General features: G+C 44.7%; 1 protein-coding gene across 7 annotated transcripts in view; it reads right to left on the bottom strand.

The window, feature by feature from the left end:
• Nucleotides 1-25,736, bottom strand: part of LOC130276609 (cholesteryl ester transfer protein-like) — a 264,288-nt gene that overhangs the window by 130,536 nt on the left and 108,016 nt on the right. The window contains exon 1 of one of the 7 annotated variants that reach the window (XM_056526208.1): nt 25,656-25,722. The exons of 2 other annotated variants lie outside the window; for them this stretch is intronic. The gene's annotated coding sequence lies outside the window, so the exon portion shown is untranslated. Of the gene's footprint in view, nt 1-1,007; nt 1,096-10,206; nt 10,228-14,236; nt 14,356-24,293; nt 24,401-25,655; nt 25,723-25,736 lie in introns of those variants that run through there. 4 more of the 7 variants (XM_056526210.1, XM_056526209.1, XM_056526214.1 and 1 more) reach the window with 4 other exon arrangements.

Genomic DNA, 25,736 nt, shown 5'->3' with positions numbered 1-25,736 from the left:
TATGTACAATACCTGGCGGATTATTTCTGGAACAGGTGGTGAAAGAAGTATCTTCTGATTCTTCTAGGAAGAAGAAAATGGCAACACCACAAATCAAACTTGAAAGAATGAGACCTCGTGTTGATGAAGGAGCAACAAACCAAACGGATTGACTGGCCTATGGGACTGATTACAAAGGTTCTTCCTAGCGAAGATGGCAGGGTCCTGAAGGTAGAGCTGAAGATCTTCATAAAGGGTGAGCCTAGAACAATCCCAAGGCCAATTAACAAACTCATTCTCATTTTGCCCATCGAGTACATCCCTGCAACATGAACAGGACTGAACTTGAATTACGTGGACCTTCACCATTCCAAGTTTAAAACAGGACATGATGGGACTACAACAGGACTTATTCTAACATGTCTTTTGTTACAGGTTTGTTCTATTTTTGGACTCTAATCATAGTGAAATCCCCCAAGGGAATTTCAGACATGAGTGTGCTGTTCTCCTTTATTTAAAGGGGTACACCGGTGCTTAGACATCTTATCCCCTATCCAAAGGATAGGGGATAAGATGCCTGATCGCGGGAGTCCCGCTGCTGGGGACCCCCGTAATCTTGCACGCGGCACCCCGTTTGTAATCAGTCCCCTGAGCGTGTTCGCTCCGGGTCTGATTACCGGCGACCACACGGCCGGTGGCGTGTGATGACACGCCTCCGCCCCTGTGTGATGTCACGCTCCGCCTCTCAATGCAATCCTACGGGAGGGGGCTTGACAGCTATCACGCCCCCTCCCGTAGGCGTGTATTGAGGGGCGGAGCGTGACATCACACGGGGCGGAGGCGTGACGTCACATGCCGTCGGCCCTGTGGTCGCTGGTAATCAGACCCGGAGCGGACACACTCCGGGGACTGATTACAAACTGGGTGCCGCGTGCAAGATCCCGGGAGTCCCTTTGGATAGGGGATAAGATGTCTAAGCACCGGAGTACCCCTTTAACTGTCTACTATATTATCAATTCTTCCTTTACCATGTTGTTTCTATGTATTGTTGTTTTGCTGCCATCTGCTGGCATGCCTCTGCTCTTGTTAATTGTTGATAAAGTTTTTTCAGCTGGGTGTGGTTTTAGGCAGCCTGGGTCCTTGTCCCTTCCTGCAGCTATTTTAGTTTTAGTCTGCTTAGCTGTGTGACATGACATTCGTCTCTCTGGGCTTGTGAAGGCATCAGTTTTTGAACAGCAGTAGCCTCAGGAAAGACTCCAACAGGACAGCATCAATACCACTACTACCATTACAGTATTATATCTTTGCTTGTCGCTGTACTTGGGTCAAATAAACCCACATTGATTCAAATCCCCGTGTCTACGCTTGTATCCATCTAACCTGAGCTTCTGCCGGTCTGGTCTGCTCCACCCGCCTGGATACAAAGGTAGGAAAGTCACTCAGCCACTAATTATACCTTCATTCGCCTTCATGTGGAGACAGAACACACATGACACTCACATTGCCCCCATGCCTCTCTCACATTTCCCCCCATGCCCCTCTCACATTGCCCCCATGTCACACTCCCCCTCCGTTGCCCCCATGTCACCTCACATTTCCCCCAATATCACCTTACATTGCACCCATGCCTCTCTCCCATTGCCCCATGCCCCTCACCCATTGCCCCATGCCCCTCTCACAATGCCTGCTTGTCACTTTCCGATTGCACCCATGCCCCTCTCCCAATGCCCCCATGCCCCTCTCACAATGCCTGCTTGTCACTTTCCCATTGCACCCATGCCCCTCTCCCATTGCCCCATACCCCTCTCACAGTGCCTGCATGTCACTTTCCCATTGCACCCATGCCCCTCTCCCATTGCCCCATGCCCCTCTCACAGTGCCTGCTTGTCACTTTCCCATTGCTCCCATGCCCCTCTGACATTTCCCCCATGTCACTCTGACATTTCCCCATGTTACAGTCCCCATGAAAAATAAAAAACAGCACTCACCTCTCCATTGTTCCACCGAATCTTCCTGCCCCTTAACCACTCCTAATCCCCACCCAAGCACACCCAGCAATAACACAATGTGGCGAAGAGTGGGGAGAACAATTTTTAAGTTCAAAATTGTACCACTTTTTACAGTTAGAATCCAGACAGTTTCTAGCACAATATAGAAAGTTTATTAATGCACATATATATACCCTAGGTCAAAAAGAGAAACATTAAAGGGGAACTCCAGTGGGGGAAAAATGTTTTCATATCATCTGGTGCCAGAAAGATTTAAAATAGATTTGTAAATGACTTCTATTTAAAAATCTCAACCCTTATAGTACTTATCAGCTGTTGTATACTACAGATTTACTAGAGAGAAATTTGTGAATTTCTTTCCAGCCTGATAACAATGCTCTCTGCTGACACCTCGGTCCGTGTCAGGATCTGTCCAGAGTAGGAGATGTTTTCTATGGGGATTTGCTTCTAATAAGGACAGTTCCTGACACAGACAGAGGTGTCAGCAGAGAGCAATGTTGGAAAGAAATTCACAAATTTTTCTGTTTTATACAGCAGCCAATAAGTACTGGAAGGATCCAATTTTTAATAAAAGTCATTTACAAACTATTAAAACTTAGAAGTCTGCTTTGGTGCTTAGGAGAGCCTTATGAGGGGACTGCAAATATATAGGGGCAATATGAGGGGACTGCAAATATATAGGGGCAATATGAGAGGGCCTGTAAGTATATAGGGGCAATAAGAGGGATCTATGGGGGAGATTTATCATTAAAGGGGTATTCCAGGAATTTTTTTTTATTTGACTATGCTACAGGGGCTGTAAAGTTAGTGTAGTTCATAATATGGTGTCTGTACCTGTGTGTGATGGTTTTCTCACAATTCTTCTGTGATTTTCACTCCAATATTTATTTTTAACAGCATACAACATGACTGTTGTCCCAGATTTTTCCCAGGTTGCAATGCGGCCGAGACCTTACTCACTAGTCAGCTGATGACAGGGAGCCTGTCTGCTTCAGTGGGTGGAGCGAACGCTTGGTGGGAGAGAGATCAATCTGCAACAGCTGTAGGCACCCTGATTGAAAACCACACTGATTTGAATGGATGCAGCTCATTTATGTTTCAATGGGTGGGGTGGCTGATGTGTGAGAGGGAGGAAGATGGAATTGTGGGATTTGTAGTCAGAAAAAGAAAAGTCAAACAGGAAATACCAGTTCACAAACAGCTAGCCACCGTGTTATGGTAATCTCACAACATAGCCATTTAGCCCCAAGATAAGCTCCTTCCTAAGCCTGTCCATTATTGTCTGCCAGGTATGTACTAAAATAACCTTATGGTGGATAATCCCTTTAAGTTTACTCCTTTTTCTTGTGTTTTTTCTTTTTTTTTTGCAAAAATATGCGCAGTGACTTTGCGTCTTTTTTGATAGAGCAAACAGCAAGTACTCAATTTTTTTGTGTATTGTGGAAAGCATTTTATAGTGGATACTAATTTATCATGTGCGTTTTTTTTTTTTTTAGACAAATTTTTTTTGCACAAATACGTTTTTTTTAAATGCAAAAATACACTATAAAAAAGGACACGTAGGAAAGTGTTCTACCGAGACAGCCGGGGGATGCAGGAGCCGTCCCTCAACACGGCTAAACCACAACTACTCCCATCATGGGACAGAGTGTGTTTCATGATGGGAGTAGTTGTAGTACCTCAGCGCTGAGGGATGGCACTTGCATGCGGGACTTTTAGGACTACTACTCCCATCATGGACAGACTCCATCCATGATGGGAGTTATAGTCTAGGGGCTGAGGTGCAGATCGCAGCAGGTCATTCTCCAGAGACCCGCTGCAATCCGCATTTATTAAGCAGCACATGCGGCTCCACTGCGCTCCCTGCCGGTTCCAGGCTCCTGTATATGCTGTTATAATTCATAATCCCCACCGCCAAGAGACGGGAGCTTTGATTGGTGAATAGCTTTTGACCAATCTGAGCTCCGATCTCCTGGTGGTGGTGATTATGAATTATGAAAGTGTATACAATATTCCCCTCCAGTGTGGCCACATGTGCCCCCAGCTTGTTAACTTAATAAATCGCAGTGGGTCTTTGGAGAATGACCTGCTGCGATCTGTACCTCAGCCTCTGGACTATAACTCGCATCATGGATGGAGTTTGTCCATGATGGGAGTAGTAGTCCTAAAAGTCCCGAAGCCGGGGGATGTGCAAGTGCCATCCCTCAGTGCTGCGGTACTACAACTACTCTCATCATGGGACAGACTCTATCCCATGATGGGAGTAGTAGTCCAAGGGCAGAGGGACAGATCACTCCTGAGACCCCCTGCGACCTTTACTGCTCCGCCCCCTATTGATGACATTATTAGGGGAGGAGCTACACAGTCCAGGCCTGACTGTTCTCATTATGCGTTTTGCATAATGGGAACAGAGCCTTTCTGGCAGTGTGTTCCCAAGCAGGGAGACTCCAGCTGTTACTTAACTACAGCCCCCATTATGGGAGTTGTAGTTTAGCAACGAAAGAAACCCATATTTCTTGTTTTTTCTTTTCTTCTCATTTCAGATACGTGAATGCGGAGGACTACGTCAGATTCGGTGGACTGCGACGATGACCAGCATTTTTTTAATTTCAATAAAATGGTTAACGAGAGCTGTGGGGGAGTGTTTTTTTTAAATAAAAATTTTTTTTTCAATGTGTCATGTTTTAAATATTTGAATTTTCGGGCTTAGTAGTGGAAGCCATCTTATAGACGGAATCCAATACTAAGCCGGGGCTTAGCGTTAGTCCCAAAATCAGCTAGCACTAACCTCCAATTATTACCCCTATACCCACCACCACAGGGGTGCTGGGAAGAGCCGGTACCAACAGGCCCAGAGCATCAAAAATGGTGCTCCTGGACCTATGCGGTAACAGACTGGCATTATTTAGGGTGGGGAGGGACAGTAACAATGGTCCTCGCCCACCCTGATAATGTCAGACTGTTGCTGCTTGGTTGGTATATGGCTGATACTGAAAATAGGGGGAACCCTATATTAAATAAAAATATGTATGTGGTCCCCCCCCTGTTGGTACCGGCTCTTTCTGGAACCCCTGTGGCAGTGGGTACAGGAGTAATAATTGGGGGTTAGCGCTAACTGATTTTGGGGCTAACGCTAAGCCCCTGGCTTAGTAAAGGATTCTGTCTACAAGACGGCTTCCACTACTAAGCCTGAAAATTCAATTATAAACAACACAACACAAAAAATTGTATTGAAAAAAACACACCCCTACAGCCCTTGTTAACCCTTTTGATATTTAAAAAATGTTCATCGTCGCAATCCACCGAATCTGACGTAATCCTCTGCATTCACGTATCTAAAATGAGAAGAAAAAAGAAAGAAAAAAAGGTTAGTACATGTTTGGCGCTCTCCCCTGGGGTGTTTCTAAACAGGGAGCCTGCAATTGTTGACATCTGCCTACTGTATTCTGTATATACAGTCATCTATAGACAGCTGTATATACAGGATAGCACACAAAGACTTAACCCAGAACTGCTCAGCAGCAGCGTGGGTTAACTTTTCCCTTGCTTGGCTCCTGTATAGAATACATGGGTACATTATGCATCTCTGTATACTATACAGCCGGCGGAGGTAAGTAGTGATGCTCTGCATCCTGTATATGCTATACATCACTCCTCACCTCCTTACACTCTGTGAACCGGGCGCTCTGCATCCGACCCATAGAGTGGTACCTGAAGGCAGTAAAAAAAATTGCCACAGGGTACAAAAATTACTGTTTCCACGCACCAGCAAAAAGGCAAGAAAAACTGACAAAACACAGGAAAAGCTGAGACAGTTTTTCTGGCATTTTTGCTGGTGGACAAAAAAACCTCAATGGAATCCTGGCCTCAAAGCAATAGAACAAAATCCCTGTGTCCACTTTTCCTGTGAGGTGCAGCTCAGTTGTACATATAGAACTGTGTGGAGATTTAGAACTTTGCACAAAATTTATCATGTGCCTTGCACAAGAATGGTAAATTTGGTGAAATTGCACCTAATTTAGACCAACCAAAATGATCTACAAAAAACTTCTACCTACACCAACATTGATAAATTCCCCCCTATGAGTATCTGAGGGCAACATGAGGGGTCTACAAGTATAAGGGTACAGTGTATAGCAGTGTTATATTCAGAGGTACAGTGTGATGCAGGGTTATATTATTGTCTTCATTCATATAGGAAAAGGATCTGAACCTGCACCTATCAGCTGATACACAGTGGGGAATTGCACTTACAAAACTCTGCATCACAGGGCAGCAGTGTAGACTATCGGTGCCTTCAATTGCCTGGATGCCAGATTGAGAACTTTCTTGCCCATGCTGGAGGGAACTGGCCACCAAAGGGGAGATTTATCATTGTGTTCAGAGCATTTCTTAACTTATAAATGTCCCATGAAATGTTTCACATGCGCTAAAGCACATTTGTTTGCAACTTTTCTGCCAGAGATGTCACTAAGCAAAAAAGTAAATTTCACTAAAGTCAATTTCACCTAGCAGAGATAAAGTATTTTTCAACTAGCAGAGATAATATATTTATCAAGTGCGAATGTCGCACCAAGTAAAAAAAAAAAAAAATGTTCCAACAAGCTAAAAATCTACACCAGCCTAGACCTGGCTAACAAAACTGGCTGTGGAAAGAATTTTTTAAATGTTGCATGAAATGTCACATCAGGATAAAAAGTCGCAAAAAAAGTAGCAGTATTCCTTTTTGCTCCTAACATCTGGAATTATAAAATATTATTTTCATCAATGAGGGTGGAAAATGGAAGGTACATGGGGGGGAGATTTATTAAGCTCAGTTTTTGGTATGGTATTTTGATGGGGGTTTTGCCTTAAGTGCTACAAATTTATCAAAATATTGCACGGTGTTAATAAATTTGTTTTACGTATAGAAGAGTAAGGGAAATCCCCTCTGATATTCATTTTCCAAGACAACTGTGAGCTGTTGAAGGTTTGCTGTGTTTTTTTGCTTGTACGACTTTTATGCGACAGTCGCACGTTGATAAATTCGTAACCACTGCAAGTTCGAAATGAAAAAATGCCCTACGTATGGCTGTTTGGAAAATTTGCCATTACTGCATAGTGGTCCAAAAAGTTGCAAAAAAAATTTGTCAAATGTGTGTGTGTGTGTATATATATATATATATATATATATATATACACACATAAAAATGTGTCAAATGTATGTATATATATATATATATATAGAGATATATAGATATATATATATAAACTGCTATTAATTCAATAGCAGGACGTGCATGTTTAGTAGTGAGGGGGTGGTGGATGGAAGGTGTGTGTTGAGTGTTTTGTGGTGAACGAATGGTGAGCACATGTTGAGTAATAAGTGGACAGAGACAGGAGGACATATGGATGTTGGGCATGTGGAGAGAAGGGGGAATATGTGCAGAAGCGTGTGGAGAGGGGACATATGGAGGTGAAATGTGGAAAAAGGGGACATATGGAAAGAGAGGGACATATGGAGGTAGACATGTAGAGAGAGGGGGACATATGGAGGTGGACATGTAGAAAGGGGCATATGAAGGTAGACATGTGGATTGAGGGGCATATGAAGGTGGATATATGGAAAGAGAGGGACATATGAAGTTGGACATGTGGAAAGAGAGGGACATAGGAAGGTGAACATGTAGAAAGGGGCATTAAGGAAGACATGTTGATTGAGGGGCATATGAAGATGGATGTGGTGAGAGGGGACATGTGGAGTAAGGGGGACATGTGGAGAAAGGGGGACATGTGGAGAGGGAACATATGGAGGTGGACATGTGGAGAGAGAGGACATATGGAGGTAGACATGTGGAGAGAACAGACATATGGAGGTGGACATATGGAGAGAAGGGGACATATGTGTGGTGACGTGGAGAGAGGGGACATATGGAGAAAGGTGGCATGAGAAGAGAGGTGGCATATTAAGAGAGGGAGGTGGGCATGAGGAGACAGGTGGAGTGGAGCATATGTGTGGGGGAAAGTGGAGAAAGAGGACATATGAAGGTGACCATGTGGAGAGTGAGGAACATATGGAAGTGGACATGTGGAGAGTGAGGAGGACAAATGGAGGTGGGCATATGGAGATGGGAAATATGGAGGTGGACATATTGAGAGTGGAGGAAAATGGAGGTGGACATGTGGAAAGAGGGGAAATGAAAGTGGACATGTGGAGAGAGGGACATATGGATGTTGGGCATGTGAAGAGAAAGGGAAATATGTGTAGAAGCATGTGGAGAGATGGGACATGTAGAGGTGAAATGTGGGAAGAGGGGCATATGGAGGTGTACATGTGGATTGAGGGGCATATGAATGGACATGTGGATTGAGGGGCATATGAAGGTGGACATGTAGAGTGGAGACACATGGAGGTGGACATGTAGAGAGGGGACATGTGAAGGTGGGAATGGGGATATGTGGTGAGAGGGGACACATGGAGGTGGACATGTGGAGAAAAGGGAACACATGGAGGTAGACATGTGGAGAGGGAACATATGTAGATGGACATGTGGAGAGAAGAGACATGGAGGTTGACATGTGGAGAGAAGGGGACATATGTGTGGTGACATGGAGAGAGGAGACATATGGAGAGAGGTGGCAAGAGGAGAGAAGAGGGGGGTCATACATGTGGGGGAATGAGAAAATAAGTGGGCATATGAAGAAAGAAAGGGGACTTATGGATTAAAAATGTGAAGAGAGGGAAATATGGAGAGAGGTGGCATGAGAGGATAGGTTGCATATGGAGAGAGGTGGCATGTGGAGAGAAGTGGGCAAGAGAAGAGAGGAGTCTGATAAGAGAGCTGAAATATGAAGAGAGAAGAGTGGGCATCATGTACGTGACTCTGGGCCTACACATCCTAAAACAATCACAGATATTTCTACTATCCTATTGCTATACTATCAATTTATCATGTTCACACTCAGCTTCCTTGAGCATGCTCAGCTCCATTGAACCAGTGACACACTTCAAAACACACACTGCTATTACTTTTGATAATTTTGTGTCCTGACCCTCTTTGGTCTTTCCTCCGCTTGTGATCTTGAGTTGTTTCTGTAGAGGGGTACTCTGCTGCCACACTTACTTTTACACACACTTTTTGCATTAGGCTATTAATGAGTTACACACACTCCAAAACCAACCCACATGCCTGCACCCAAAACGCAGCCACCACCTCTCACTTCTGGCAGACAGGATGCCCAAGTTCACACTCAGCACTCTGTGGTGGCCCAGTACTGGAGATGTTACCCCGTACACTTGCTGCCCTGTCAGGCAGCCTCCTTCAGTGTCCCCAGGGCCCATTGCACCTGTTTCCCCCCTGTTCATAAGTTCTACAGTGTATCATATTATAAAATGTGTTGTATCTTTAAAAGTTATGTCATGTGATTGTTACCCAGGAGGTACCAGGGACCAGGAGATCCCAAGAGTGACCTATGGGCTCCCTGCTAGTCTCCCCCATATAATCCCTGGGTGGAGCTTCTCCCCTTCTCTCTTAGCTCTCGCTTCCTGCTGATGTCCAGTGCAGTCGCCTAGTGTGTGTGTCCAGAGTGTTGGAGGCCTCAAAGTCCAGTCCTGCAGCCACCATCAATTCATGTAAGCTAAAGTCACAGCTTTATGAGTCAAGCCAAGTCAGTCCCTGTCATCTGTCAAGTCAGCGTGGTCAGCGTGGCCTGCATTACATTTTCCAGTCCTACTACAAGTCCCAGCAAGCCCTTAAGGTCTCTGCATCACTGGTCACCTCCTTGGGCCCTGGCTGAACTAGATAGACTTTACCAACTGTCTACCCTTTACCAAAGCTACCATTGTCCGTAACTTGGCGTCAGAGTCTTTATTGCCCCTGTGCCTAGCCCAGGATCCAGCGGTATACCTTCGGGTGGTTTTAGGCTAAACCACGCCCTGGAGTCATCAATACAAGGGGTTAATGCCATCTGGCCCTAGGGCAACAACAGCTTCCCTCATCACACCACAACTTTATCACACTAAAAAAGACAGTTCCAGGCACAAGCTACTCTTATGTACTATAATGCTAGGTTCTTTAGAGAATAAAGTCATGCATTAAATGCATTAAATTTAATGTACAAAAGGTACAGTACTTAGTTATAAAAACATTACAGAAATAGACATTCAAATTGTGCAAAAAATAAAAAACAAACTGTTGAAAATAAAACAGAGTAAAATCAGAAAAGTTCAATACTTAACAGTATTCTCCTAATGCAGTCCTGGGGCAAGGAAGAAAGAGACAGTTCACAAGTCCATTCAGTGTGAGATTCTGCAGAGTTATGGTTTTTATTAACCCAGCAGGGGGTTGGGTTGGAAGGAGTTTCCACCTCTCTCTGAGGTCAGCCCACTAGGAGAGAGTGCCACAGTACTCCTCCTAAATGTCCCCCCTCTCCTTCCAAATATAGATAAAACATTTTATAAATCATGACTCCCATTGTGTACAGAAGAGATTACACAGATGGGTGTACTTTCTTTTATACCAGTAGGTCATGATGCACATTTTGACAGAAAATATGAAGGGATTATGATGAATACACATGCAGAAGTACATACAGCTAGCTCAATGGGTACAACTGGATCATGGTTAAGTGCTACAGAAAGCTTAAAGGGGTACTCCGGTGGAAAACTTTTTTTTTTATATAAATCAACTGGTGCCAGAAAGTTAAACAAACTTGTAAATTACTTCTATTAAAAAATCTTAATCCTTCCAGTACTTATTAGCTGCTGAATACTACAGAGGAAATTATTTTCTTTTTGGAACACAGTGCTCTGTGCTGACATCATGAGCACAGTGCTCTCTGCTGACATCTCTGTCCATTTTAAGAACTGTCCAGAGCAGCATATGTTTACTATGGGGATTTTCTCCTACTCTGGACAGTTCTTAAAATGGACAGAGATGTCAGCAGAGAGCACTGTGGTCATGATGTCAGCAGAGAGCTCTGTGTTCCAAAAAGAAAAGCATTTCCTCTGTAGTATTCAGCAGCTAATAAGTAATGGAAGGATTACAATTTTTTAATTGAAGTAATTTACTAATCTGTTTAACTTTCTGGCACTAGTTGATTAAAAAAAAAAAAGTCTTCCACCGGAGTACCCCTTTAACCCCTTAAGGACGCAGGGTTTTTCAGTTTTTGCACTTTCGTTTTTTCCTCCTTACCTTTTAAAAATCATAACCCTTTCAATTTTCCACCTAAAAATCCATATGATGGCTTATTTTTTGCGTCACCAATTCTACTTTGCAGTGACATTAGTCATTTTACCCAAAAATTCACGGCGAAACGGAAAAAAATCATTGTGCGACAAAATCGAAGAAAAAACGCCATTTTGTAACTTTTGGGGGCTTCCGTTTCTACGCAGTGCATATTTCGGTAAAAATGACACCTTATCATTATTCTGTAGGTCCATACGGTAAAAATGATACCCTACTTATATAGGTTTGATTTTGTAGTTCTTCTGGAAAAAATCATAACTACATGCAGGAAAATGTATACATTTAAAAATGTCATCTTCTGACCCCTATAACTTTTTTATTTTTCCACGTACAGGGCGGTATGAGGACTCATTTTGCGCCGTGATCTGAAGGTGATTCAAACTTTTATTAGGGAAGGGGTTAAATGACCTTTATTAACACTTTTTCTTTACTTTTTTTTTGCAGTGTTATAGCTCCCATAGGGACCTATAACACTGCACACACTGATCTCCTATGCTGATCACTGGCGTGTATTAACACGCCTGTGATCAGCATTATCGGCGCTTCACTGCTCCTGCCTGGATCTCAGGCACGGAGCAGTCATTCGTCGATCGGACACCGAGGAGGCAGGTAAGGGCCCTCCCGGTGTCCTGTAAGCTGTTCGTTACGCCGCGATTTCACCGCGGCGGTCCTGAACAGCCCGACTGACTAGCCAGGATACTTTCACTTTCGCTTTAGAAGCGGCGGTCAGCTTTGACCGCCGCTTCTAAAGGGTTAATACCGCACATTGCTGCGATCGGCGATGTGTGGTATTAGCCACGGGTCCCGGCCGTTGATGAGCGCCGGGACCGACGAGATGTGCGTTTCATATCGCGGGAGCCGGCGCAGGACGTAAATATGACGTCCTGCGTCATTAAGGGGTTAAAGAAGTTGTGTAATAAAAAATAATTTATCCTTTGGATAGGGGATAAGTTATAGATCGCCGGAGCACTGGGACCCCCCGCGATCTCCTGAACAGGGCCGTGGCAGTGCGCCAGCTGACACGCCCTTCCATGTATCCCATAGAGATACATGGAGGGGGTGTGTCTTCTGCCCCTTCCTGCGGGGTATGGAACGGCCGCTTCCAGCAGACTGCCGGGCCCCATTCAGGAGATCTGGGGGGTCTCAGTGCTTGGACCCCCCGTGATCTATAACTTATCCCCTACCCAAAGGTAATTAATCAATAATTTAGCAATAATAATAACAATAAGTTATTTTTCGATACACTATTCCTTTAACATCTGGGGCCACAATTATAAGGGTATAGGGTGTAACAGCAGAGGCGACTCTAGCATTAGGCCATTTAGGCTGCTGCTTAAAGGGGTTTTCCGGTGCTTAGACATCTCATCCCCTATCCAAAGGATAGGGGATAAGATGCCTGATCGCGGGAGTCCCGCCGCTGTGGACCCCCGGGATCTTGCACGCGGCACCCTGTTTGTAATCAGTCCCCGGAGCGTGTTCGCTCCAAGTCTGATTACCGACGACCACAAGGCCGGCGGCGTGTGACGTCACGCCTCCGCCCCCGTGTGATGTCACGCTCCGCCCCCGTGTGATGTCACGCTCCGCCCCTCAATGCAAGCCTATGGGAGGGGGCGTGATAGCTGTCACGCCCCTCCCGTAGGCTTGCATTGAGGGGCGGAGCGTGACGTCTAACGGGGGGTGGAGGCGTGACGTCACACGCCCCCGGACAGAGTCGCCAGCATGCAGGGTGGGTGATGTGAAGAAAATCACTAGCATATAGAGAGAGGAGGGGAGAAAGCGCTCACACCCCCTCACTCTTCCAGCTGCTGCACAAAGCACATGGAGCCTGCAGAGTTTAACCCACTCCCAGCTTCATGGAGGGAGGGCACAGAGACTGGAGTCTTGTGTAAGTACAGCATTTACACTGTCACTGATGGGAGGGGGGGGGGGATATACCTGTAGCTGCTTAACACAATGACTGGTGGCATTACTCCTGTAAAAGCCAGCAGCCTTTCTTTGTGTTTATGTTTAACAGATGGGTATTATAGTTCTTCAGGACAGGACTGAAGCATTTCAGCATTTCAGAGTATTGTCATTTAGGATAACAACTCCCAGTGTATTCTGTCAGTGCAGCCTGTCCCCCTAAAAGTTTGACCTTTGTGGGGAGCAGGCAGCACAGAAAAATAGACCACACTGGACTGGGAATAACACTACAGTATTTATCCTCTGAAATGCAAAGTTACCCTATGACTCTGTAGCTCTTGTACAACTAAGGGACTAAGGATACATTCACATCTGCAGCAAAATACACGTGTTAACGTTTCCTTATAATGCAGATTGAGGGCTTATGCAAAATCTATATATATATATATATATATATATATATATATATATATATATATATGTATAAGCCAACCCGAGTATAAGCCGAGACCCAAAATCCCAGGAAACGTTATTGACTCGAGTATAAGCCTAGGGTGGGAAATACATCATCCCCCCCTGTCATCATCCAGACCCCCGTCATTAACATCCTCATCATCATCACCGCCTGTCATCATCCAGACCCTCATCATCATCACCTGTCATCATCCCCTTGTCATCATCCCACACATCCCCCCTTCATCATCCCCTTGTCATCATCCCCACCCCCCTTCATCATCCCCTTGTCATCATCCCCACCCCCCTTCATCATCCCCTTGTAATCATCCCACACCCCCCCCTTCATCATCCCCTTGTCATCATCCCCACCCCCCTTCATCATCCCACACCCCCCCTTCATCATCCCACACCCCCTCTTGTCATCATCCCACACCCCCCCTTCATCATCCTCTTGTCATCATCCGCCCTCAGTGGTCTTCAACCTGCGGACCTCCAGAGGTTTCAAAACTACAACTCCCAGCAAGCCCGGGCAGCCATCGGCGGTCCGGGCTTGCTGGGAGTTGTAGTTTTGAAACCTCCGGAGGTCCGCAGGTTGAAGACCACTGCGGCCTTCGACATCATCCAGCCCCCTCTCACCCCCCTTTAGTTCTGTACAGTACTCACCTCCGCTCGGCGCTGGTCCGGTGCTGCAGGGCTGTCCGGAGAGGAGGTCGTCCGGTGGGATAGTGGTTCCGGGCTGCTATCTTCACCGGGGGCGCCTCTTCTCCGCGCTTCCGGCCCGGAATAGAGGCGTTGCCTTGACAATGACGCAGAAGTACGTTGGCAATGAACGTACCTCTGCGTCGTTGTCAAGGCAACGTGACTATTCTGGGGCCGGGCCCGAAGCGCTTAGAAGAGGCCTCCCCGGTGAAGATAGCAGCCCGGAACCACTATCCCACCGGACCACCTCCTCTCCTAACAGTCCTGCAGCACCGGACCAGCGCCGAGCGGAGGTGAGTACTGTACAGAACTAAAGGGGGCTGAGAGGGGGCTGGATGATGTCGAAGGCCGCAGTGGTCTTCAACCTGCGGACCTCCGGAGGTTTCAAAACTACAACTCCCAGGAAGCCCGGACAGCCGATGGCTGCCCGGGCTTGCTGGGAGTTGTAGTTTTGAAACCTCTGGAGGTCCGCAGGTTGAAGACCACTGCGGGTGGAGAGTTCACTCGAGTATAAGCCGAGGGGGTGTTTTCAGCACGAAAAATCGTGCTGAAAAACTCGGCTTATACTCGAGTATATACGGTCAACGTGTGTGTGTGTATGTATGTGTGTATGTATGTATGTGTGTATGTTCCAGCATCACGTCCAAACGGCTAAAGATATTAACATGAAACTTGGCACACATGTTACTTATATGTCAACAACAAACATAGGAGAGGTGATTTAACCTTTACTCACCCCCATTTGCCAGGGGCGGGGTTTATGTTTAAAGTCCCATACAAGTCAATGGGAAATATATGTTACTGCATAACTTCCAAACGGCTGGAGATATTTCGATAATACTTGGTCACATGTTACTTATATGTCCACTTAAAATATAGGATAGTTAATTTAACCCTTAACTACCCCCATTTGTGAGAGTTGGGGGTTTTGTTTAAAGTCCCATGCAAATCAATGGGAAATGTATGTTCCCACATAACTTCCGTATGGCTGGAGATATTTCAATACCTGGTACACATATTACGAGTCAGGATAGGAGGATGGGATAGGAGGTCGGGCTATTAGGATGGGATAGGAGGTCGAGATAGGAGGTCGGGACAGGAGGACGGGACATGAGGACGGGACATGAGGACGGGATAGGAGGACGGGATAGGAGGACGCAATAGGAGGACCGGGATAGGAGGTCGGAATAGGAGGTCGGGATAGGAGGTCGGGATAGGAGGTCGGGATAGGAGGATGGGATAGGAGGTCGGGATAGGAGGTCGGGATAGGAGGACGGGATATGAGGTCTAGATATGATGACGGGATAGGAGGTCGGGATGTGAAGACGGAATATGGGGTTGTGATATGACAACAATATATGATGGGATGTGAAGTCAAAAGCTTCCTCCTTTGTTTATTTTCCTCCCCAACAAGGATTAGGAAGGAAAAACCGGGCAACGCCGGGTACTCTGCTAGTCTATATATAAAAAATTCAACGTGTGTGTATGTCTGTATGTTCCAGCATCACTTCCAAACCACTAAAGATATTAACATGAAACTTGGCACACATGTTACTTATATGTCAACAACAAACATAGAATAGATAATTTAACCCTTACACACCCCCATTTGTGAGAGGTGGGGGATTTTATTTAAAGTCCCATACAAATCTATGGGAAAAATATGTTACTGCATAACTTCCAAACAGCTGGAGATATTTTGATAATACTTGGTCACATGTTACTTATATGTCAAATAAAAATATATAATAGTTAAATTAACCGGGGGGCGTGGCCTGGCAGCCGAGGCGCATGGTCGCGAGTTAGCAGAGCTCCACTAGCTAACCCGCTAAAGCGACCTGATCCCAGCACCTACCGGACATTCTTCAGCTCCTAACAGCTTCCTCTCCTCCACTACCATGGCGGGGAGACGCCGGTACCCGAACCACCGCGGTTCCTTGGCGAAATTCTCTTTTGTACCGCGCAAGGCCTTCCTGCAAAATGGCGCAGCCGGAATACAGCCCACCTCATCTCCTGTGCAGCAGATTTTTCCCGGCGCCTCTACAAGCACAGCGGGCGCACAACACTCACCTTCCTGGCGCAGATCAACTTCGGTCCCGGACCTGCACACTGTTGGGGCTGACATATTCCTGCAGAGCCCTGAACCGTCTGTGCTGCACTCGGGCCCTGGAAAGGAGGAACGTGGAGAGGCTCTCAGTACCTGCTCTTCCCAGGGAGCGCACCGCTCAATGCAGCTGAACCCAATATCTTATCTCCCACAGCTACAAGCCGAACCAAGATAGGAGAGTTTGCTGATACTGCTGATTTATCAAATGCAGCTACAGATCCTCTAGCTGACATACCTGTACTGGGACAGTCACTCACTGACACTACAATGAGAGATATGCTAATGTTGCTGCGCTCTACTTTCCTAAGAGATATAAACCAGCTGGTTCGACGACTTTGCCTCTTCACACAATGCACTCATAGACTCACATTATTATGAAGTGGAAGATGACCTATCCACACTTAAAGCCAAAGTGGCTGACCTCGAGGACAGGAGTTGCCACAATAACCTTAAACTCTGTGGTGTCCCAGAAAGTGTTACTCCTGCTGAGATTCCTGACTATGTGCTCTCTCTGTTAAAAGCTATTCTCCCTAATTGCTCACCACAAGACCTCATTATTGACAGAGCACACCTTATACCCAGACATCTGGACGACTCGGTGCCGAGAGACATCCTGGCCCGAGTCCATTTCTTCCATATTAAAGAGCGCCTAATGGAATTCACCAGAAAAAAAAAAACGGGCGCCCAGCACCTTACCACCGTATTTCCGCTTTATGCTGATCTTTCAGCCGCTACCTTACAGGCTAGAAGGGCACTGTTACCCATCACCACTGCGTTATGCTCTGCCAAACTTTTGTACAGATGGGGATTCCCCCTCCGGCTGCTAATTCGGAGAGATAACTCTACATTTGTGATTCGCACCCTCTCGGAGGGCAAAGATTTGCTAAAGTCCTGGAACCTAACACCTATAAATGCAACTTCTCTAAACAAGTCCCGCCGCCCTCAGCCACTGGACAAAGATTGATCTACAGCGTGACTTTTGCACTGTCCGGATTGTTTCTTCACTGATACCAGTTAGGCGGGCTCTGGTGATGTGCCCATGTCCTCAGGCTTCAGAGTGTACTCTGACCCCCACTCCTTGGATGACGGCACTTATCCTTTGGTGTCAAGGGTTTTCGTATGTTTGATGTTATATTCTGTGTTTTTTATGTTTTCCCCTATATTGACATCCATGTTTACTTTTGGTCCTTGGTATCTGTCCCACCCTAATCAGACGCACGCTGGCTGGGAGGTGCATTCTGTCCCTTTAATAATTTATATATGCAACAATGTTACGCTTATTATAACTTGGTCAAAAAATGGCCATAACTATGGCTAGCATAAATGTGAATGGTTTGAATTCTCCTCATAAACGTTCTTACATGTGGATGTAGGCACATAGTTTAAAATGCGATGTTTTATGTATACAAGAGACACACCTACTAGCCAAAGATGCAATACGCATAAAGCACCCAGCTTTTTCTCACATATTTCTCTCTCATTATAGTTCCAAATCACATGGAGTCCTGTTCGCTATAAAGAACACAGTTGCTTTCACCCTGCAGGAGGTTGTGTCAGAAAAGTGAGGCAGGTATGTGCTCCTCCGTTGCTCTATTAATGCCGTGAAGTATACAATATTATCTATGTATGCTCCCAATGTGGGATAATTGAGATTTCTTAAACGTATTTTTCAAACTGCTCGCCTGTCCACATGGGGATCCTTGGTCGTTTGCGGCGACTTCAATTCCATTGTTGAGCCTGCCCTAGATTCTTCTTCTCTCTCTCGCTTTCCCTCATCCTCTATTTCTCCTCTCCTATCTGAATATGATTTATATGACATCTGGCGTATTCACCATACTACTGAAAAAGATTTCACATTCTTATCTGGGGCACATAACACATATTCCCGTATTGATATTTTTTTATTAGATAGGTCTCTGTTAAGTAATGCTTTAAACTCCTCCATTGAAATAATTAAATGGTCAGACCATGCTGCCATCACCTTACAACTTAAAGATACCTCCGCCTCACCTCCATCATACACATGGCGTAGTAATCCATTTTTGTGGTCAAACCCTACCTATGTCTCTAATTTAAAACGTGACCTTAATGAGTATTTTGAGATCAATGGTCCTTCTAGTTCTGATCCGATAACTTTGTGGAACTGCCATAAGGCGGTTATTAGAGGTCTATGCATCAAATACGGTTCCTCTTTAAAAAAGGAGCGGGAGAAAAAGTTGTAAGACATTTTATCCCAACTACGCTTGGTATAACATTTTAATAAAACTACGCCATCTAATGAGACGGCTAAACGAGTAGCGGATCCACGTAGAGATTTGTGTTGTCTTCTCACTTCATATGAAAAATCCTATCGTATATTACAAGCCTGGTACTACACACAAAACAATAAGGCTGGCAAGCTGCCAACAGATTAAAAAAAACATCAATTAAGAGCCCGCATACCATATTTGTTGCATCCGACCACAAACGAAAAACTTTACACTCCCTCTGCTATTGCTAATGCCTTCAAACTTTCTATTCTCACTTGTATAATTTACGTGAGTCTATACCTTCTCCTCCTGACCTTGCTGACATCACCAATTCCCATCTCTCCCGCCTCAATTTACCTAAACTTTCTTCCTCTCAACTGTCATCCCTATGCACGGAGATATCTCCTGAGGAGGTTTTGCAGACCATAAATTCTCTCCCTGCCAACAAAGCTCCTGGCCCAGATGACTTTATTAATTCCTATTATAAATCATTTAAAACAATTCTAGCCCTGCACCTAGCGGCCTTTTGTCAGGCAGCCATGACCTCAGGCACACTACCCAAGGAGAACTTGCAAGCAACTATAACTACTCTCCCTAAACCGGGCAAAACGCCTGATCGCCCCCAAAATTTCCGCCCAATCTCCCTATTAAACCAAGATGTAAAAATATTCGCCAAATTACTTGCCTCCCGGGTTTCCCCAATCCTCCCTTTTTTGGTTAACAAAGACCGGTCGGGATTTGTTGCGGGCAGACAAGCCTCCGACAACACCAGATGTCTCTTAAATGTGTTCCACCACCTTGAAAAAACTAACAGTCCCGCTTTAATCTTAGCTTTGGATGCCGAGAAGGCCTTCGGCTACCTCCGGTGGTCGTACGCCTTCTCGATCCTTCAACATATGGTTTTTTCCGGAGGAATTCTCTCAGCGCTTTCATCTCTTTACTCCTCGCCTTCTGCCAAAGTACTAGCTAATGGAACACCCTCGGACTCATTTGAGATCACAAATGGTTCCCATCAGGGTTGCTCACTATCACCCCTCATTTACATACTTTCTATGGAACCTTTGGTCCAATCCATTAGACTCGATGACAATATATCAGGAGTGGTGATCGGGCGTAAGTCACACGTCATTTCTTTATATGCAGATGATGTGATTATCTCCTTAACTGCACCTGAAGTTTCATTACCTGCGGTAATGCACAATATCTCCATATTTGGGGACATATCCTACTATCATTTAAACCAATCCAAAACACAAGCCTTACCCATCAATCTCCCCACATCTTCACTCTCCGCTCTGAGGTCCTCCTTTTCTTTTGACTGGCAATCCACTTATCTACAATATCTATGCATCCATTTGTCTTACCCACACGATACTCTTTATAAAGAAAACTATGGCCCATTACTATCTATCTCAACTGAAGCAGATAGATTATCCAGTTCCGAAATCTCATGGGTGGGCAGAATAGCCACTTTTAAAATGTTTTTACTCCCACGCTTCCTTTACCTGTTCCGGACTCTTCCTATTATATTACCTACTTCCTTTTCCACTACTGCTCAAAAACTGCTCTCCTCTTTCATTTGGGCAAGCAAACAACCAAGGCTATCAGTGAATATAATGAAAAAACTAACAACAATGGGAGGCCTAGGATCTCCTGATTTAAAAATCTACTATACGGTTACACTAGTATCTATGTTGCGGCATTGGTGGAGCAACCGGATTGATCCTCCATGGGTGGAGATGGAGAACTATTCAATTTCAGCGTACACTACTAAAGATTTATTATACTTACCACACTGGGAATTGTCACCGCCAATTCTGTCAAAGCCGCTTGTCAAGGCAAGTTATCTTGCATGGGTTTCCTATATTCGTAATTCTACTTAATCTGTCCTTCCACTTACTTTACTTTACTTCAAGTCAGTATCCCCAATCTAGATCTATCATTATAGTTGCAAAAGGGTTCATGTAGAGTTGTTATATGAATCCACACACATTTCCACGTTTCAAATGATCAGCACACGTTTTGGTCTGCCACCTCAAGACTTCTATAAATTTCTCCAAATCAGACATTTCCTACACTCTCTAAAGCCCTCTACTGAACTACTCAACGGATTAACTATTAAAAACCTAGCCACGCCTCTAAAAGGTTTGAAGCCTTTATATAATAGTATGTTATATTCTACTACCTTTATCAAAACATATCCTTTACGTCTCTGAGAGAGGGATTTGGAATGCCAGTTCTCTGACGAAGAATGGCAAAGCACTTTTAGGGTTATACACTCAACTTTCCGGTGCTCCACACATATTGAATCTGAAGACGATTTTGCGATGGTATTATACTCCAGATCGCCTAGCTTATACTTACCCTGGAGTATCCCACTCCTGCTGGAGAGGCTGCAATTCCCCTGGCACATTGTATCACATTCTATGGACATGTCCTAAGCTGCGGCTCTTTTGGAAATCATGCAAAAGTCTACTCAATTAAACCTTGGGTTGTACTGTCTTATGGACACCTTATACAGTATTGTTATTTCTGAACCTACAATGGATTCCTCGACATTTAAGAGATCTATACTGTATGATTTGTATACTAGCTAAAATTTCTATAGTTATTCACTGGAAATCTGATAATATACTGTCCATTGACATTCTAATTAATAAAATAACTACCACTTTATCATACGAAAAAATTATTGCTCTAGGATCCGGTCAATATCAGAAGTTTCTAAAACGTTGGAGTAACTGGCTAGCCTCCCCACACTGTCGCAACATTTAAAATTTTACATAGCCGGTGTTTTCGCAGCTCAAAAATTTAGACACGGTTTTACTACTGTTATTGTTTTGATTCACCATTCACCATCTCGCTTATATAACCTTAGTATTGAACAAACTAGATTTACTATGTAGTGGAGCAGATGCCTGATGTTTTTGTATCTCTAACTGGATTATTATTTTTGGTTCACTAGACCAATACTCTTACAATTTTGTACATTGTAAATATGCATACTGTATGTCAATGTGTCCTTCCCTTTTCCCTTGTTTAGTTTTGTTATATTTGACCACAATTACTATGTAATTACTACCTGTCGGATCACTAATCAGTACTGCCATTGGTATGTACATTCATATTCATGCTATGTGGTCTTTTTGTTTGTAAATTGTTTGGAAAAAAAATTTCAATAAAAATATTTACGGGAAAAAAAAAGTTTAATTAACCCCTAACCTGCCCCTATATGGGAAGGATGAGATTTTTGTTTCAAGTCCCATGCAAGTATACAGGACTTCTGGTGCCTTACTCCACAAGCTCTGCTCTGCATCTCCTGGTGAATGCGTCAGTCCAGCTGGCAAGCCACACCCTCCCTGCATGCCATGTCCCATCTCACAAAGACATGCCCACCCTTTAAGCCACACCCTTATTATTTTCTGCTAACAATATCTTTACCACAACGCAGCCCCTCCTGAGGATGGGATATGAGGATTAGAAATGAGGATTAGCTATGGGGTCGGGATATGAAGTCAGTATATGAGGAAGGGATATGAGGTCGGGATATGAGGACGGGATATGGGGGTCGGGATATAGGGACGGGATATGGGGGTCAGGATATAGGGACGGGATACGAGGATGGGATACGAGGATGGGATATGAGGACAGGATATAGGGATGGGATATAAGGACAGGATATGAGGATGGGATATGGGGACAGGATATGGGGTCAAGATATAAGAACAAAATATGAGGACAGGATATGAGGTCAGAATATGAGTAAGGGATTTAGGGTTGGGATGGGATATGAGGACAAAAGCTTCCTCCTTTGTTGCTTTTCCTCCCCCACAAGGATAAGGTAGGAAAAACCAGGCAGCGGGTACTCAGCTAGTAGTTTGACACAGAAAAAAAGAGCAATAACTAATGAAAAAATAATCACTTTATTAAATCATGTTTAAAATACAGGGAAATATAAAAATTCTAAAAACATGCAATGAGCTAGGCACCGTTAAATCACATAATGTCTAATTAACCATATCAAAAAAGTGCACAGGGAAGACAAGAGACCAATATACAACTGATAGCTATATCACTGCAATAAGTTGCACAACCTGGGACAACCTAATAATAGAAGACTCTCTATTGTTGTAAATGCCCATACAGTTATAGCATCACAAATCATGCATTTGGCGTTAGTCAGAACTGAACATGTGTATAACGGTGCATTCGCCGGGTCCCGGAACAGTCACGTACCCATCCCCTGCTTCACAGCAACCGCGAGCAGGTGCCCAAAAACGTAATTTTAAGTCCTGCCCACAGAGACAAAAGACGCCCAGAGGATGGGAAGTGCTGCCTGGACTTCCCAGCGCATGCGCACCACACATGTGCAGTATACTATTACAACCGTAAGTTCCCTTTGCTGCCATCTAGTGCCTGCAAGTGCTCAGTGCAACCTATGTCAGTGTAAAAATACATTATGCTTAAAAACAATGTCTCTAGACAGTCCAATAACTATTACATTGCAACCTCATAAATACTATGTCAACCATTAAGATTTCACATCTATTATTAAACCATTAGCTAACCAAAAAGGTTATTGTAGAGAAGAAGTGCACAATAATAATATAAATTCCGATACCATTGTTCCCTATGTGCAAATAACGTGTGAAGTGAATATAGTGCCATAAAAACACGATCAATTGAGAGTTAATAATATGTAACATGTAATATCAAGGAGTGCAAACATACAAAGTTATATGCCATAAAACTTCATAATGCAAACATTTAAGTGAATAATATGCTGAAACAATCACAAAAACAGAAACAAATTTGTGTTAAGTAAGAAAAAGCCTGTGCTTTACTAATATTTTGTTTACAATATGTGTAAACATATATGTGACCACAAACCCACCACCAATGCAAAAGATATGAAAAATATGCACAATATACACAATAACGTGAAAAAAATAAATAAAAAAAAGAAACGAGAAAGGCAAAAAAAAAGATGTAATCAGCAGCACACGATGTTCTGGTTAATAAGTTCTTTTTATCAATGTTCTTCATCAGCATCACATAAAACAAAAGTCAAATGTATGTCAAAGTCACATAAATGTCACAACACTAAAAGATAGGGAAAAAAAGATACCGTATATACTCGAGTATAAGCCGACCCGAGTATAAGCCGAGACCCCTAATTTCAACCCAAAATCCCAGGAAAAGTTATTGACTCGAGTATAAGCCTAGGGTGGGAAATACCTCATCCCCCCCTGTCATCATCCAGACCCGTCATTAACATCCTCATCATCATCCCCTTGTCATCATCCCACACATCCCCCCTTCATCATCCCCTTATCATCCCACACATCCCCCCTTCATCATCCCCTTATCATCCCACACCCCCCCCCTTCATCATCCCCTTATCATCCCACACATCCCCCCTTCATCATCCCCACACCCCCCCCTTCATCATCCTCTTCTCATCATTCGCCCTCAGTGGTCTTCAACCTGCGGACCTCCAGAGGTTTCAAAACTACAACTCCCAGCAAGCCCGGGCAGCCATCGGCTGTCCGGGCTTGCTGGGAGTTGTAGTTTTGAAACCTCCGGAGGTCCGCAGGTTGAAGACCACTGCGGCCTTCAACATCATCCAGCCCCCCTCTCACCCCCTTTAGTTCTGACTACTCACCTCCGCTCGGCGCTGGTCCGGTCCTGCAGGGCTGTCCGGAGAGGAGGTGGTCCGGTGGGGAGGTGGTCCGGGCTGCTATCTTCACCGGGGGCGCCTCTTCTCCGTGCTTCCGGCCCGGAATAGAGGCGTTGCCTTAACAATGACGCAGAAGTACGTTGGCAATGAACGCACCTCTGCGTCGTTGTCACGGCAACGTGACTATTCTGAGGCCGGGCCCGAAGCGCTTAGAAGAGGCCTCCCCGGTGAAGATAGCAGCCCGGAACCAGTATCCCACCGGACCACCTCCTCACCGGACAGTCCTGCAGGACCGGACCAGCGCCGAGCGGAGGTGAGTAGTCAGAACTAAAGGGGGTGAGAGGGGGCTGGATGATGTTGAAGGCCGCAGTGGTCTTCAACCTGCGGACCTCCGGAGGTTTCAAAACTACAACTCCCAGCAAGCCCGGACAGCCGATGGCTGCCCGGGCTTGCTGGGAGTTGTAGTTTTGAAACCTCTGGAGGTCCGCAGGTTGAAGACCACTGCGGGTGGGGGAGTTCACTCGAGTATAAGCCGAGGGGGGTGTTTTCAGCACGAAAAATCGTGCTGAAAAACTCGGCCTATACTCGAGTATATACTGTAGTATTAAAACCATATCAAAGGGATATAATGCCAAAATATCATAGGAATGGTGGAAAACTCAATTGTTCATTTAGGCCTGTAGATGCCATCGTGCCCAAAGTCACTATCCACCTGCTTTCTTTCTGGGCCAATATCTTTTTGAGATGACCGCCTCTAATCCCCAAATTCAGTTTTTCTATTCCCCTAATCTTTAGCTGCCTAGGATCACACCGGTGGAACAATTAAAAGTGCTTGGGTAATGTCTTTAAAATATCCTCAACCACTCTAGCTGCCAGTATGTCCTGCACGTGTCCCTTGTTCTAATACGTAATTCTCTGGAGGTTAATCCTATATAAATCTTTTGATGGGTACGTGTAGCATAATAAATCATGAAGGAGCTACTGCACAAGACATACTGGCGGATAGAGAAGCTGTGCTGTCCATCAGCTGATGAAAATTCTGTGGCTCACTCTATATTGCAACAAGCTCGGCAGTCCCCACAGGGGAAACAACCCACTCTGGGGCCTTTAGAATTAAAGGGGTTTATCACTTTCGCCACAAAATGGCTCCTAACGAGGGTATCCCTTAGATTTTTATTTCTTTTACCTGTCATTTGTACTTTTTGTGGTATAATCGCAGCGAGTTGTGGGACAGTTTGCAAAATACCCCAATTCCTTTGCAGACCGCATCGTATAATTTCCCATTCACAGTTCAATGTAGAAATAAATCTTTCAAATTCTGTGTATTTTTTTGTTCTTTTTTCCTACCTTTTAGTTGGTCCTCCCTTTGTGTATGACGTGCTCTCTGATAAGCATACTTGACACTGCGTTTACTATATCCACGTTGTA

The sequence above is a fragment of the Hyla sarda genome, chromosome 6, assembly GCF_029499605.1.
Source record: "Hyla sarda isolate aHylSar1 chromosome 6, aHylSar1.hap1, whole genome shotgun sequence".
Taxonomy (NCBI): domain Eukaryota; kingdom Metazoa; phylum Chordata; class Amphibia; order Anura; family Hylidae; genus Hyla; species Hyla sarda.
The sequence above is the reverse complement of the archived record's forward strand: the minus strand, read 5'-3'. Positions and strand labels throughout refer to the sequence as shown.